This window comes from Phaenicophaeus curvirostris, chromosome 9, assembly GCF_032191515.1.
Source record: "Phaenicophaeus curvirostris isolate KB17595 chromosome 9, BPBGC_Pcur_1.0, whole genome shotgun sequence".
NCBI lineage: Eukaryota > Metazoa > Chordata > Aves > Cuculiformes > Cuculidae > Phaenicophaeus > Phaenicophaeus curvirostris.
The window spans coordinates 34,561,525-34,578,721 of record NC_091400.1 but is presented as its reverse complement, the minus strand read 5'-3'; the positions used below and the strand labels follow the sequence as shown (position 1 = coordinate 34,578,721).

Below are 17,197 nucleotides of genomic sequence, written 5' to 3'. Positions count from 1 at the left end.
GGAGATTTGGCAGGAAAGACCTACATTATTTACGAATTGCTTGCAATATCAAGATATTCTCCACAAGCCTCTGTAAGTCACTGCACTGCTTAGTTGCTCTTGCTGTTAAGAGCGTGACCATCTGGAAGACTGTATTTGCTACACCACGAAGTAAAGGAAAATTCAAGTTGCCACAACCCTCACACATCTCTAAAATAAAAATGGTAAAAAAAGAGCAAGACCCTAACAAGACCCGCTGCGCTTCTCAGTGCTGTGCTGAAGAGCTGTGCTAAACTCTGTTTCCGGCATCCAAAAATGGACCAGGGCTTTCCATGCTAAATGAGAGCTGACTGCAGAAAATTCAATGGTAAATGTTTATTAGCAGCTGAATTCTAATTTTAGCCTCTAGACACTTCTAGTGCCAATAAAAAAAAACCAAAACCCAAAACACCAAAACCCAAGAGACCAAATAACCCACACAGGGATTCTGAGAGAATCTGCCTCTGCTATTTCAAAAGCCATTCTGAGATTCAGGAAATCTTTATATTTTCTTTTTTAATCACTATTTAACTTCGTGTACTGGAAGCATTAAATTACACCACAACATCAGACTGGAGCGTGCAAGAAAGCAAGCCTCTTAGAAAAGAGGGAGACATGAATTCCCATGGGAAACAAGTTTCCAATACAAACACTTCACCAGTGTTATAATCCACAACAAGGAGCAGACACCCCGATTTCTTTGCCTTTGCATGGCAAAGGTCATGGGACTCCAGGAATAGAGGAGTACCCCATGCTTGTGCACTCTAAACTTTTCTGAGTAAATATCTCCAGGCTCATATGGGCTCCATCAGTCCCTGCAGAGCTTCCACACCCATCTAAACATCTTCTCAAGCCTTTATTGCATCTTCGTGCCATCAGAACCAGATACACTACTACGGTTCAACAACAATTTTACTGCCCAGGTCCACCTCTTCCACTCTACCAGCAGAATAGACGATAAAAACCTTAGCAGAGCCAACAGCTCTGTGCAGATCAAGTTGCCCGATGTTCCCAGCAGCAGCTTCAGGACAGACTGTGCAGCTGGTATTACCTGCAGATGATCATCACAGCAGCACGCAAGGTCATATCGTGGACTAGAAGCAGTCCAGGATCTCCAGGGAGAAGCACAGGTGCAGATCTACTGGAAAGCAGATGTGTTCTTTATTTTCCTTCCCACAAACGCAGTTCCTCAGGTGCAGCTCAGGCACCCCAGGGTTGTGCTCTGAGTAATTAGGAGCCTAACAGAAATAAAGAAGAAAAAGAAAGGCCAGTCCCTGGGCAAGCAGCTGCCTGCAAGGACAAGTGTCACTTTGTGGATACTGTGCTGCTGCCAAAAGGCTTTCCCCATTAATTCTGACCACATCAGCATCTACCTTTACTCACTGGCCAACTATGTCCAAAAACCCCAGTAAGAAGTAGTGTTCTTGTGTCTCACAACTCTGACACTCAGCCTACAGTCTTTCCTTCTTCCAAATCATCATCAGCCCTAGAAACACATCCTTAATTTAGCTTCCCTCTCCACCCCACAAGCTCACCACAGACTGATGGAGTCCCACAAGCTGAATGATGCCTCTTTCTACACTTTCTGAAGTCAACAGGCTCTTCATTTGGAGCCAGATGTGCTGCCTGTTATACTTGCTGCTACTGGTTTTGTTCTACGTGAACAGGCACTTCCTTGAAAAATAAAAGCTAAATTCTCCTATTGCGAGTCTGCAGGGTGCACATGAAGGCAAAGCGACAGCAGATGATGCCCGTGCAAAAGCTCATTTTCCCCTTGACCTACAGCTCAGAAAAGAGCCTATTCTCTGGGGAAATCATCCCCGCCTGCCTCGGTCCGAATTTGTCCTCTCCTCATCTCACTACTCCAGAAGGTGACCGGCAGCCTCTCTAACCCAGGTGCCCTGCACCATCTCTTCCCTGGCTGTCTTCAAGGCTTTGAATAGTGCCCAGGGATGGTAGAAGAAGTATGGGAGCCTACAGATCCTTATGGGATCGCTATACAGCCTGACTCAACTTCAGCGACAGCGCAGACACTTGGAAGCAGACCCGTGACACAGCGGTACCGGGACTTGGGCACCACACGCCGCTCCCAGCACCCACACGGGCACCCCCGCAGGAAACCCGCTAACACGATGCCAGCGCTGGGGCTGACATAGCTGATGACTCTGCTCTGGGGGTTTCCCTCTGACACAGAATTTCCTAAACAAGGAAAGGGACCATGACAATTCTCCCCAGAGAGAGGATGTCAGCACAGCCCTAGAGACCTCATTTCCTACCTGTGCTGGTGTTAGACCTCATCTTCCCTCTGTGTTTTGTTGCCAAGGTCACAGTTTGGTTTGCCTTGAGGGTTCCTCCCCTCCTTTGCTATTTTTAAACCACAAACCTACATAGCCATAGCTCCAAAACCAGAAAGCTACAGCGCACACAAGACCTTCAAAACACAGCAAAAATTTCAGTAGACCAGCAATACAAAAGCACAGTAATTCAAAACCTCAGCTGTACCAATGAAGTGCAATAATCAAATCTTGAAATGAGCCGAGGTGGTTAGACCCAATGCCAGTAAAAAGCTACCCACATGATACGCCACCGCTCTTTGTTGGGGAAAAACATTTCAGATTCAGTCCCTCACTTAAATTTAAGATCCCTGTATTCATTCCATTTGCCACACACATCAGAGCCCTCCACTCCTCAACACCAACTTTTCTATCACTGCAGCCTCAGGTTTCCTCAGGTGAGCACCTCCTTCCCATACAACAGATCTAACACTTTTTAGCAGTGGCATATTAGCATTTTGCATGAGATAATACAGAGGAAATTGCTGATTATTAACCATTTCAAGACAAAGAGGCAGCAGTTCAGCCTGTAAAAGCGACTGCAGGCTGGTAAGCATGAGCAGCAGGAACTCTGGCAATGAAAGGCAAAGGCAAGGCAGCTTTTGTTGGAGAAAAGCAGCTGCTTGACTTGCAAGGTAGCTGGTAGTTTTTAATCTTATCTAGATGAAGGTATAATCCAGTTACCTACCTATTAAATATTCCACACCACAGTTATTTAACATAATTAAAATGGCAGACATCTGGTTACAGGGTAGCCATCCTCCCACACGGAACCTGTGCCCACACAAATAACGCCTGTCTCCAAAGATGTTCACCTGCTTGCCTCTGGACATAGGCATGATTTTCGGTCCTCAAAAGCAAACTTGCTAGCATTTGTTTTAATAATATTTTTGTTGTGGGTCTCAAACTCCTCATCTTTCTTTTGACACTTGTTTATGTTTCCAACACACTAAAGGCTGCGTACAGTTTGTACTATTTACATTACAGCAGCTTTCCACATCACACTTGTCTTATACTACTCTTTATTTCTTCAGCGCACTGTAAGAACAGATCTTCTTTAGCACAATTCCATCTCCCCTGCTGCCAGGAAAGCTTGGCCTGTTTGAAAAGGGCTCCTGAAGGCTCTCTGCTTCAAACCAGCATTCGTAAGGTCAACACTAATATCCAAAAGAGAGAACAGAAATGCACCAAGAAGCACGTAGACGATTTTTCAGTAGTGACTGGGCTAAAAACCTACCACCAGCAGTTCCTTATGAACAAACCCTTAATTTGATCTCTTTTCTTAGAGGGCTTTTGTAAATACAAGAATTTTCTCAGGAGATATGTTCACAGAGAGGCACAAACACAACTTCAAAATGAAACAGTTCTTGCACACAGTGTCACCCTCAGAAAGGCACAGCATTTCTTCATCCTGCTCAGTCAAAGCTACTGCAGTTGGTAGACGGGCCAAAAAAAGCTGCCCAGAGTTGAAGGACCTGGAGGTGTTTGGTGACATGAGCCAGCTGTGGCCCAGGTGGCCAAGAAGGCCAATGGCATCTTGGCTTGGATCAGAAACGGCGTGACCAGCAGGTCCAGGGAGGTTCTTCTCCCTCTGGACTCGGCACTGGGGAGACCGCTCCTCGAATCCTGTTCTGGGCCCCTTGCCACAAGAAGGATGTTGAGGCTCTGGAGCAAGTCCAGAGAAGAAGGTGAAGGGGCTGGAGAACAGGCCTTATGAGGAATGGCTGAGAGAGCTGGGGTTGTTTAGCCTGGAGAAGAGGAGGCTGAGACCTTATTGCTCTTTACAACTACCTGAAAGGAGATTTTGGAGAGGAGGGAGCTGGGCTCTTCTCCTGAGTGACAGGGGACAGGACAAGAGGGAATGGCCTCAAGCTCTGCCAGGGGAGGTTCAGGCTGGACATCATAAAAAAAATTTCACTGAAAGGATCATTAGGCACTGGGAGAGGCTGCCCAGAGAGGTGGTTGAGTCACCTTCCCTGGAGGAGTTTAAAGGACACATGGATGAGGTGCTGAGGGGCTCGGGTTAGTGGCTGGTAGGAATGGTTGGACTCAATGATCCAGGAGGTCTTTTCCAACCTAGTGATTCTGTGAAATGCTTTTTCTGTCTAAGCAATTTATGCTTAAATCATCTTAATCTATGCAGAAGATGCAGGGAAAAATGTAAAGTATGACTTGATAAATTCTCGCTGGTTCCTGCTGCAAACAGGCTTGCTTTTCTCCTGCAATTACAGAAGAGGGATTTTTCCCCCCTCACACCACTTTCAGTTGCCACAAGCAGCCGATTGTTTGGATTTAACCATGCAGCACTCCTGATGCAATCACACAGCTCACGTTAGCACAGAGTCAAACAGAAGGCAATTCACCCCCATTCCAACAAGACCAGTGATTTGTACTGAATTCTTGTTGGGAGCATACAGAGAGGTACTCTGCTTTGGCACAGCTACAGAGACGGCAGAGCCTCTCTTGCCAGATAAGTCCTGCAATGCTTCCAAACACCCCGGTGCCTTTACGCATGTCATACATCAGACCTTGTTAAGAGCAAACATCATGCAGATCTACTGCCCCAAATGCAGGAAGTCACATTGCTCAGAACTATATCTCTATGCCTCCCCGCACAGAAATCCCACAGTCACATCCTCTCTCGCTCAAAAAACTGATTGAAAAGAAGTTGGATGCACCAAAGTGAGTCACTTCTGTGCCCGATCCCTTATCTCTGAGAACTCCCACTCCATCCCTCTGCTAAGGGAAGTGAAATGTTGGGAACTGACTCTTGGCTGGGGCAACAGCAAATGCAAACCCTGCCATGCTGCAAAACTGCACCAGTCTCCTTCGGCACATGTGAGCTACGTGCCAGTAAAAACACCTTCCTCTCCCTCCCCAGGAATAAACCAGGCTATTCCCTCCCCCAAAGCGAAAATACCAAATCAGCCCAGAAAAGTTTAGCCAGACTTACACTGCTTTAGCTGGGTTTGTACCCGCTGTGCTTGCAGGCACTTATAAAAAGGGCCCAGAAGAGTTCAGAAAATACATGCAAGAAGAGGTTCAAGGTCTCCCACGTACAACAGCAAAGACCATACCTACTGATTAAATAAGCTGAGGAGCTACTGTATTTGCAGCCTTGAGTTTCACGCTGACCAAATCACACCGCAGCCGTTTTAATGCACTGAAGTCAGCAGTGGATATTTAGGCACAGAAGAGAAAATGGGGTTTATGTGACACATTTTTAAAAATAACCAGAATTCTAAAGAATATCAACATACCTGAATGCAAAGCCAAGAGCTTTTCTTGGGAGATCTGTCAGATATTTCTACTTAAGATGCACCGGTAACCGCAGGTAACAATGGGAGGCCAGGAAACAACTAGGGGAGGGGGAGAAAGCGTCCCCTGACAAGTTTCCAGCAGCAAAGCATGTGTGAACTCCAAGACCTGAATTACAAATTTAGCTGTGGTGAGAACTTTACCTCCAAGCCAAACAGATGCTTGCAGGTATCTACTGTGGTTTGCAAAAACTTCTCAGACAAGCTTCAACATTTGGAATAGCAAGCAAGGAGTCAAAGACCCAACCAGATGATTCCAGCATGTGGAGAAGCCGGGGCGGGGAGCTTCCAGTTGTCTGGGCTTGGTGGGGGTGTTGGTTCTGCTTGGGAGCAAGGGATGTTTGCTTGCACTTTGTTGCGTTGTTTGCTTTTTTAAAGGACAGTTTGGGTCACTATTTGCAAACAGTTTTAGAGACTGAAAACACTGCAACCTAACCTTCACTTGTTTGTGAGCAAAGCAAATCTAATCCCACAGTCAGGTTATGCTATGTGGTAGCAAAGTAAATGAGCTAAAAGCAAAGGAAAGGGAGAGTTACCATGGGATACCAAGATGTGTCACTTCTCTTGGCTCTCCTGGCGCCACGTGATATCCCAGCCGGGAGGGAAGAACTCAGCAGATGGGATAGGAAAAAAAAAAATAAAAAGGGCTCTAGATTATAGCAAAGTTTAAGCTTTTAGATCCAACCTGCTAACTGCTTATGGCTATGGAAATACAGGCAAACATTTAGCTGTAAACCAAACTGTCCATAAATCTATTGCCACCGTGCAAGAAATACATGCTTTCCCTTCCAACAGTCACCATCTACACTTTTTCAGTTCCTCACAGCCAATTTAGTGCAAGCACATTCAGAAATAGCACCCTGGCTCGCTGCAGTAAGAACTATCACTTGCCTTTCAGAGGCAGCAGAGCAGGTCAGTAGTTTCCACTTTGCTCATAAATACAGAAGCAGCCACTTCACAGCACCAGACACAAGCAGCCAGAGTTCAAGAGAGATCAGAAGAGGGATAAATCACTTGGAATTTACTCTCAAATTCATCATGCAAGTCACCAAATCCACACCTTGGGATGAAGCCCACTGAGCCAAGGCTCTGCCTTACTTTTCGAGGTATCGCTGTTGAGCGGCACATCACTGCCAAGCTGCCACACACGTGCTAGTACGGGAGGTGACCCCCCTATATGCTCACCCATACTCTGGGTTTCACTTCACCCAGTCCAGTACAAATTTTCAAATATCTCCTGCTTTCAAGTCTTTCTTCTCTACACAAAATCGTAGAGCAGTTCAGTGTCTGACATTTTTTCTCCTTTTGCAGCTGCCAGTTTCTTTCTAGTGTGTCAAAACAGCTCCAATTCAAAGGACATTATTCCACCTCCATCCACCTCCACCCTCTTCCACCTCCCAAAGTCTCCTTACACCCACATGCAGCTGAGTGCTAAAGCCTCCAGGGAAACGTGGTTCTTTCCTACGCCAGCCAAGCAAGCTACCTCTCTGTAGTAAAAAGCAACGTACAGTGTAAGAAGCCTTCACCACCTGAGCTGCCCCAGTGACATCTATGGTACAATCCCAGAGTTTCAGCTCTACCCAAACATCACGTCACGCTGAATATCAAAAGTTTGCTGGGAAATAGTAAAGCCCGTCTGCCTCCAGTGCATCAGAGTACCCGGATCATCACCCCAGGCTGCGGTTGGCAAGCTGCCACTCCAACCTGCCCAGCTATTCACACTCTCCTATCAGCTCCAGAGTACAGAATTTTTGTGAAGTAACACAGCGAACTATCCAAGATGACTACTGCTATAATCTGCTCTTAAACATCAACTTTTTACCACCCAAATCATTTGCTAACTATGCGCCTGTTTCCCATTAGCTACCAAAAATATCAAATAATACAGAAGCCAAGAAATCCCACATTTAATCTGCTACTCCAGCTTGTGCGTTAGCACACATCTATACGACATGGCATTTGGAAGCAGCTAAGCATTATTTATTATCTACTGACAAAACGAAGTTTCACATTTCTGCAACAAGTTTAACACAGATGGTGTTACCTTCTTCCAAATATTCTTTAATAACCTTTCCCTGAGACAGGAGATCCTTTTTGTAACAACCACGGTTACGTTTTACCCAGCCTCCTTTGAACCTCTAACCTTTCAGCAACGTCCTGCAGTGGGGAATACCAGCATACCAGCGCAACACCGAAAGCAAAACCTCATCCTGTTTTAAACTTGTTGCATCTTTGGGTTATTTTACACTATTTTTTTGAACTCCACACTGACGAGTCAAAGTTTATTTACCTCCTTTTACATAACACCTGCTCCATGCCTTCAATCACCTTTATCATCCTTTCATGAACCTTTGCCTTTTTGGAGATCAGTTGGCACAAGGAACTATGGGGAAAAAGCTGTGTTCAGGGTTGCTTTGTTACTTTTTTCCCCCCACGGTAGCTTCTTTTTTCTCTACACCTTCACTAATACGATTAATTCGTTCACTACTTTACTTTTCAGCTATTTTCAGTGTATGGATTTCCAAACTCAGGTTAAAAAAAAAGGCTCCCGAGAGCCAAACAAACCCCTACAACTAATAAAGTTTTACATCATGCCAGTCTTGCACACACAAGCATTGGGTTTCAGAGACAGGAAGGAGCCTGGGAAGAGCAGTAATCCCTTAATGTCTCACAATGGCTGTTTCCAATACTTCATTTCAACCAAAGCAGCAGAACAAGGCATTAATCACATCCCTGTCTGTACACAAGGATGCTTTCCTCCATCCTCTTGCTTTCCTCTGCTAAAGCACTCGCCCTGTGCCACTCAGGCACAGCTCAGCAACCACCTCCTTCTTTTCCACATCCCAACCCAGGGCTCTCAACGCTTTCGCAAAGAGTGCCTGCAACCCAACAGGTACACCCAGCTGCTCTCTTCTGCTCAGAGAGGCACATCAGCATCCCCGCTCTTCACATGTATCACTGGCCCTACTCCTCACCACTGCCTGGGCTTGCTCCGAGCTGCTCTGCACGCTGCACACCCGCTGGCACCTCATTACAGCAAGTCCTAAAGAAGCAGCAGCAAAAGCACCGCTGCCCTGCATTGCTGAAGCCAAAAGCACACGGAGGAAGAGAGCAGCGGGGAGAGGAGAGCATGGATCTTGCGTTCCACGCTGGCAAGCCTGGATTCAGGCTCCATATAAAGAAGTAGAATGCGCGTTCCAAGCTTCTTGTACTTTGAAAAAGATATGTACTTTGGTCAGCTGTATTTCCTGATACAGTACCAGGAAAAGTGACCTGTCCAGAGGCACAGAGAAGTAATTCTGCCTTTTTTATTAGTAACCAATTGCTGCTTTATAGCTTCATTGACCTTGTACCACATGCCAGATCCCTCACCTCACCTGTACTGGACACACACTCGTTTCCTGTTTTCATGTGGAAACAGAGCACCCAACACTTTGAGTAATTAATAATCACTGTACGCCAAGGGGCTGAACGGTATCCTGAAACTCCTGCCCGATACACAGATTTCCCCCAGTTTTAGCATCTCAAACTCCTCCCAACACAGGAGGAAAACACAGGTTTCCCTTTAAGTTTGCATTTTCACTTCACCCCAAATTACCACAGAGAAGCAGATATCGGCTGAATATAAGAACTTTCCAGCTACTACTAAAGAATTGGTGCATAAATACTAAAAAAAAAATCCTTAGCTAGACATTTTACAGACAAAAAACATGATTACAAATACACAAAGAACTTGAGATTTGGCCTGACTTCTGCACGGACAATGCACCTTGTACAAGCAACAAGCAGCAGGACACAGACAAAAACTTGCTGTTCATGTAAGTTCACTTAAAGGAATGATCTTCTAAGTCTTCAGACTTATCCCTTTGCAAGGCAGTGGGGTAAAAATAAGATCTTCCTTGGGATAACCTACCAGGTACTCCTACTGTACAGTTTTGGACGCTAGTTGGAATAGACCAGAAGGATTGGTTAGTTTAGCTTGTGATAACTGATCCAGCACCACACCTTGAGAAGAAAGAGAATCAACAGGTCCATGAGCAGACTTTCCTGGGTACCCCAGCTGGAATTTCAGGTTTCAAAAAGAGATCTTGCTTGTAAAATTCAAATTACGTGAATGAGATCTGTGAAACAGCACTCCTTTTGCTGAAGGCTACTCCTCAGGCATTCAGGTTCCTTTTATTTTTCCAGCAAGCCACTCCTTTCTAGACCACTTCTCCATCCAATTTTCACAGTGTACAGGGACAACCTCCTGCCCTCCCAGTGTGCACTTGTAGCTGTTTCACCAATACGTAGTGTAGATCCTCTTTCTCAACAGTAATATTTCAGCTACAGCATCATCTTTTGCCAATGCCCACTTCTCGTCCAGATCACATCAAGTCATGTGAGAGTCGAGCACAGGGAGAGAGTATCAAGACAGTTTGCCAATTCAGGTATGAAATGGTGTGTTCTCCAAAGCGACAGACAGAAAAAGTGTGGATGGCAAGAGGTTACTGCATTGTCACTCACCCTCCACCCCCCTTAAAAGTCTCCTTTATCCTGAATTCCTCCTGTGTTCTCTTTCTGTTCCATGCTCAGCTCAACTCACATGTTCATCTCAGCCTCTCGGCCTCCCTGCTTCCACTGCAGAAACGCTAGACAATGACTGAAATGCCAGTAAAACTATAACTGTGCTTGTTTTACCTAATGCCAAACTACACAGCACCCAAACTATATTGATTTAAGACATCTCTGCAGGTATCACGTTGTCATAAGACCATCAATACTAGAGGTCTCAAATTAACATATTGCAACAGCAACCCAAATGATTTGTGTTTGGTTTCCCTTGAAGCTTAAGCCGACAACCTCAGAAACGACTAATTTAGGAGCTACAGCTTTGATTTGGGTCTGGAGTAGTAGTTAGCATTACTCATTGCAAAGGGGAAAGAGGCTCAGAAAAAAAGTTTCCTCATTAAGGCACTGCTTTAGAGTGCAGAAATACAAATAATGACTATCTGCTGTTGCCCCCTTGACTTTTGGCTGGGTGTGCTGTGTGCAAACAGTGGTGCATTTGAGTTGCGAAGCTGAGTACACAGTATATCTCCCCCTACACAGAGAAACTAGCTCACTTTCATACCGCCTGCTTCAGCTGTGTAAATAAGAGCTAAAATGCTGTCTTATATGCATTCTGAAAAACTAAATCTAACAGAACATAGCCAAGTAAGAGCCACAACATTTTTAAGGTCTTTATCCTTGCGGTATACTTTTCTATCTCTTAATTTTAACACAGCATTCACTGTAGACAATATTATTTATATTTGATAAGGAAGCTCTCTAGTCATTACAAAACCTTTCTTAACAGAATACTTTGGGAAAATCTTGAGGGGGGTGAGCACAAAATCAGTGTATTTCCATGTACCACTTGCAATTTTGTGATTATAATATTTGTGATTAAGTGTCTCAGGACACTGCATGTAATTTACCTGTTGCTCTAAACTAAAGCAAGTCAATGCACTTAAAGAATCCAGCTTCAGCACTTGCTAAAACAATCTGACATCCAACCAGCAGGTGATGTCTCAGAGTTAGTGGTAATTTAAGGACAGAGCCGTCCTCCTGCATTGATAGACCTACCCTGAGCATTAGTCTTTAGGGGTTACGAGAAGAGACCTCACGTGTTGGCTTTGAGCAAGCTGACCTCCTCACAAAGCACAAACACAACCTCACCATGAATATTATTGAAGTATCAGAAAAATCGTTCAGAGAAATAGCAACTACAACATCGCTACTTGCCTTACCTCCTTTGTAAACAGCTTTTAAACTGCCAGGTACAGGTACGATTAAGGAGTAGCTGGAGATGAAAAGAGACATCTTCATAACTGCTGACAGGTAAGTTTATTAGAGCTTCAGAACAAGCATTTAAAGATGAAAGAGCACAAGAAGAATGCTGAAAGACAACTGACAGCTTGAGGAATACACACTAGTTTTCAAATAATCGCTGTGATGTAGGGTAATATTTATGATCACAGCATTCGCTGGGAATTTGAGCATCCATTTAGCAGCGAGTTTGCCAGATGAACTGTCTGGGGACTTCAAACAGAATCAGCAAAAACTGTAGAGCATTGCAAAACTGGAGTCAGTGCCTTGGCATTCTTGGTATTCAGCTGCCTTCACGGAGAAACGTCACAACAAACTAAAACACAGGGGGAAGACATCAAGCACAAGAGCAAGTCGAGTGCTACAATTGGTTTCAGTAGAGACGTGTGCTGTCCATATTGACTGCGATGCCCAGACCTGCTAGCGGACAGTGCTCGATTTTGCATCTGTTGCTGGCTTCATGTAAATGCCTTTCGTGCAAGACTATTATTTTTGGAGCGGACAGTCTGATGAACCAGTACCACAGCAGGGTGGTTATGCTGTCAGGCGTAAAGTACGCAAACCCTTGGCAGGGGGCAGACACAAGTAGCTGCCTCGGGCTGAGGAGAGCACCAGTCTCATTTGGACCAGCAGCAACATCCACGAAACATGTGAGGTAGCCCTGAAAGCACAGTTAATACATCCTAAGAACAAAAACAGCAGTTGGGCAAAGCACTTTTCTTACCTCTTCTGCCACTCGCCTTTCAAGATGTGCCGTACAGGTCAGGGAGCTCCAAAGCTGTACTTGCACCAGCTTTCCAAGAAACTCTTAGTAAAGGTAGCAGAATTCAGCAGTGTGTCAATGGCAGATGGCTGCAATGAAGCTCCACGAGGCAGAAGAGGGCAGGGAGGAACCTAAGGTAGAAGCAGGCTCTGGACTAGACAAGTCTGTCTGGTTGCAGCTTGGATACACATGATTTGAACAGTTGGGACAGTCATAGAGGACTCTGATGACAGTGCAGACAACCTCCGCTGGCACTACAAAATGCCTCAGCATTTCAAAACCAAATATTCTACCCATCCTTTGCTACATATTTATCAGCATGGAGCAAAATACATCAGATACAACATTTTGTCTTCCTAAGTAATGCATGGAAATCTGTCAAAATAGTTGCTGACAGCCTTTCATTGGGAATGGGGACAGCAGAGGGGGAAAAAAGGTCTTGTCTTAGTACATCTTGAAAACAGATCTGTGACTGCAGAGAAAAGCATTTAACAAATGAACTGAAACAAAGCATCATGTGCAAGAATCCAAATAACCATATCATCTGTGGAATAAGAAAAATGCAAAATCACAGTGTGATTTTAAACAGCTACGTCTGTCATTAAAATAACAAATTACATAATCAATAGGAGAGACCTATTTATTAGGGTCAAATTCAACATGGGAACATAGCCCGTTGCATCCATCTAACGACTGAAGATGGAGGAAAATCACCAATGAATAATGCAGGCTTCCAAAACGCATAAAAATCAGCAGTACCACCGTCAGAATCTGCGTCTCCTGGACTGCAGCCTAGGAGGATGCTCAGATTCATTAAATGCTTCAGCACCATTTGAATACAGCTTTGCTGAATACGAAGGAATGAGATCCAGAGCAGAGAGTAAAACAAGATTAGAGATCAGCAAGACGGTGTTCACCTTGTGAATCCAAATAAACAAGACATTTTGAATGATTTCCAGCATGACTTCAGCACAAAATAACACCCGCACTTCAATGTAATAGTTGATATTTTAACTGCATGCTATGAGCTACAGCAACAGTCACCCACATCAGCTGCTCAGCCTTCAAAGGAAGTGAGAAGAGTTGCAAAAGAGCAGTGTTGAACTTCAGAACAGGAATTGCCTTTCAGATAGAGATTAAGGTATTTACATTCACTCTTCAAGCCCTTCAACCCAAGCAAAGCACACCGGTTCTTATCCAAACTTCTGGTGTTTGCGAGGTGCTCCGTCCCATCCCCAGACGCCTCAGCTAAACGATGTGACCCTTGAAAGGAGCCGGGCTGGCGTTCACCATCGCATTCCAACTGAGACCTCAGGTACACAAAAGGCAAGTGGCAAAAGCTAAGCCAAAGCAAAAAGGAGCAGAAGGAAAGAGAACGCACAGCAAGACAGAAACCCCATTTTCTTGTTGAACACAGGCAAGAATTGGTGAGCACGTCCTTACAGAAAATCCTATTACTTGGGCCTGTAAGCTATGAAATGATCTCAAAGTAAACTCAGGACAAAGGAATAGTCATTTGCTATTTCAGCTGACAAACTAATCTAGAGAAGGAATATATCCTCTTTGGATTAAGGATTAATTAGGAGCAGGTACAGCCTGTTTTTATTAACCGCAGCCATTTTCTGCTAGCAGATCCTTTGCCTTTTTTAATAAAATGGGGAGCAACAACATGTCGAGGGAAAATGAATAAGGAGACATGAGCGAAACTATCAACAGAAACCTGCTTTATGCTGCTCATCTACCATGAACCAGCCAAGCTATTTAATAAGCAGCAATGGCTAGGAAATCTACCAGTCTGATCCATCCGAACAAACAGAGCACTGGGAACATACAGTATCTGCTCCAAAATTCAATTAAACCTTCAGTTTTGGATAAGCTCCCAAGACATTACGTTGTCATCTCTCTCCTCTCTTGGTACAGAGTTGCTCCACTAACAAGGGAGGAGATGGCAGCAGCACATCAGACCATGGACTGGATGCAGGTTCTCCCAGGGGACTGCATGGCTTCACTCCTCATCCTCCTCGCTTTTAAAAATACAACCTGTGGACTTCGTATTTCTACCAAAACCACCTACGCAGATCCTGCAACACCTACTTGCCATCCCCACTTCTACAGGACAGTTTTGATACACGCAGCTCACGTCTATCTGGAAAATGTGAAGGGGAGGTTAGTAGGGGGGTCAAACAGGAGCCAGGAAGGACACCCAGGCCTTCCCAGCGAGGGAGGCAAAACCAGCTGCCAACCAGGCAGGTGCTGCTGTAAAGGTGCTGCCTCTTGTGTGCAGGAGGTGAATAAAGGCAGCGCTCACGCAGATCACTCGCTTTAACATGCCACATCACCTCCTCAACCACCACCAACCCCCACTCCTGAGAGCAGAGGTATTACTCAAACCAATGCAAGGAGCAACGAACCCGTGCCCTACAGAGGATACGAGAAAACTGGAAACTTATTAATTACGTATGTAAATGAATGTAAACTCCCCCAAAGGTGCTTTCATGGGTACAGGGCAACACCCAGAAACCAGGCAACACTTCTAATCGAGATTATCCCCCATGCTTTTGACATTTTACAGGGTGGAGGGGGGTTGTCATGGGATGGTTTTTTGGCTTTGTTTCACTTTTTAAAACATCTGCTCCAGCCAACTGTTGCCCTTTTAACTGGGAAATCTGAATGCAGAAATCTCGGTGCTCCTCAACTACTGAGTAGGCTGCACTGGAATTTAATTTTAACCATTCCAAGCCCTTGCTCTATCAACATATATTTTTATTCCTGAACAAACAACTTAGGCAAAAAAAAAATTTTTCAAAAGATCCTGCATACACTGAGGCTCTGCTCCCATGGAGTTAAATTCAGTAGTTATAAGCAAACTCAGCAGTAACAAGCTTAAACAAAAATCACTGAGACAGAAACTGAGTTCCAGCCACAAACCACGGCTTTACACTGCACCGCCTGCTTTAAATAGTCACCGTTACACAGTCATTACACAGCAACCAGTGCACTTGCTTTGCCCTCTGAGCCTCGAGAGCTGCCACAGCCAAAACCATAAGCACTATATAAAAGTAACATCCAGTCTTCTCGCTTTCAAAGCCACTGAAGTTTAAATCTAAAAGAGAATTCAGCAAGCAGCTGAATCAAGCACATAGAGTGCCAAGTTGGAGGATGAGTATATTTATATAACAAAAGACTTCCCGGATTATTTTAAGGCTCAAGTTCTGTAAAGCTTTCAATTGAGAAAAGGGATGTTTTCCCTTTGTTTAAAAAGTAATACTTGCACAAAGAAAAGAATAAAAACGCCACTGAAGAGACAGCAGCTTCTTGCTATTCCACTATATTAGATCCCTAGATTTGAGCAACGAATCATCCCTGTGCTTTGTGACACCACAAGGCACAGGTTGCAATATACTGACAGAAATACACAAAAAATAGAGAGATTCCCAGTCCCAAGGCATTAGCAAGTAACACCTTTACAGAAGCTACACATGCCCATTGGTATTTAGTTTTAATCTTTCTCATCTAGCACAGAACAAAGCAGACTTTCACCTCCTGAACTGTACCTGTTGATGTTCAACCCCTATTAAATCTGCATTAAACTTTAAGTAACACATTACTGCATTATTCATAACATCTGTGTACAGGACCCAGGGGAAACAGAAGTCGAATCAACGCACTGACATGAGCTTCTGGTGTCTGGTAGAAGTGCATTTCACTCTTAATATTTATATAGCTGAAGAAAAGCAGGAACTTCTCATGAGTGATGAAAACAAGCCCAGATATTACAGTTTGTCCAGAACAACTATCACAGATATCAGCTTTCAGAAAGTAGCAACTGCAAAATCAAAATTTGCTCCAAAAAATTCACCCTACATGCAATACACAAAAATCAATCCCCCCAATTTCAGCAGCTCTGATGTTCAGTCAAGCCAATTTACTTGTTATTTCCGATTACTGATGGCATTTCTTCCAGTACCTGTGGAAGCACTCCTGAACATCTTCATGTTACAACACTTGAGATTTAGTGGCATGCTGACCCATAAGATCTGTAGGAGAGGGGCTAAAACCAACTTTCCCAAAACCAAACTTGCTTGGGACACCTGCAGGAAGAATTCCACTGCCTTAGACAGATCACAACTGAAGGCTGCTCTCCTGCTCTGTCTCTCCCCACAGCCAGTTCAGCCTCACTAACATTCCAGAAGATTTTGAGAAGAAGGCAGCAGCTTTCCCAGCTGAGAACTGGAGGCATGAAAGACTGGGCTCATTTGCTGAGCTAGTCACTCAGCTTACAAACAAACAACAACAGTTTTAAAAACACACTCTCTCCCAAAATCTCCATGCCCAATAGCTCTACTTTTATTTTCTTATTCCTACAACACCTCCTGCTCCAGCCCTTACATCAGTCATGAAGCTTTCCAGTACCAACAAACACAATAAAACCACAAAAATTTTAACAGATTCCTTTAAGTAGATTCTCACACAGCTTCAAAGGATTATTAGAAGACAAAAACATAACTAGAAGCAGCAAGAAGGGGCATACGCCCCATTTATTTTCTCTTTGCAGGTCATTCATCTACCTCAAAGCCAGAACTGGGAACAGAAACCAGGGATTCCAGCCACCAGTCTGGTTGTCTACCCAACGTATCACCCAGGTTCAACAGCCAGAAAAGGAACCGATCAGTTGACTTTTCCTAAGATATGGAATTTAGTTAGGCTGCTTGGGGAAATTTTTTTCTTGAGTGAAGAGGGTGCCAGGCTGGTACAAGCAACGCCCAACCTAACAGAACATAGAGGGAATCATCGTATTCTCTACTAAGCCTTGCTTTTCAATGAGAACCTCAAAGAAACCAGCCAGTCCAGGTGCCAAAGAAAGTGCCACCCAGCTGTAGGACATGAAGTCAAATGAAACAAATACACAAGTGAGG

General features: G+C 44.4%; 1 protein-coding gene across 2 annotated transcripts in view; it reads right to left on the bottom strand.

The window, feature by feature from the left end:
- SGMS1 (sphingomyelin synthase 1) overlaps positions 1 to 17,197 on the bottom strand; it is a 97,218-nt gene that overhangs the window by 51,509 nt on the left and 28,512 nt on the right. The window contains exon 1 of one of the 2 annotated variants that reach the window (XM_069863923.1): positions 9,527 to 9,657. The exons of the other annotated variant lie outside the window; for it this stretch is intronic. The gene's annotated coding sequence lies outside the window, so the exon portion shown is untranslated. Of the gene's footprint in view, positions 1 to 9,526; positions 9,658 to 17,197 lie in introns of those variants that run through there. 2 annotated transcript variants of the gene reach the window in all.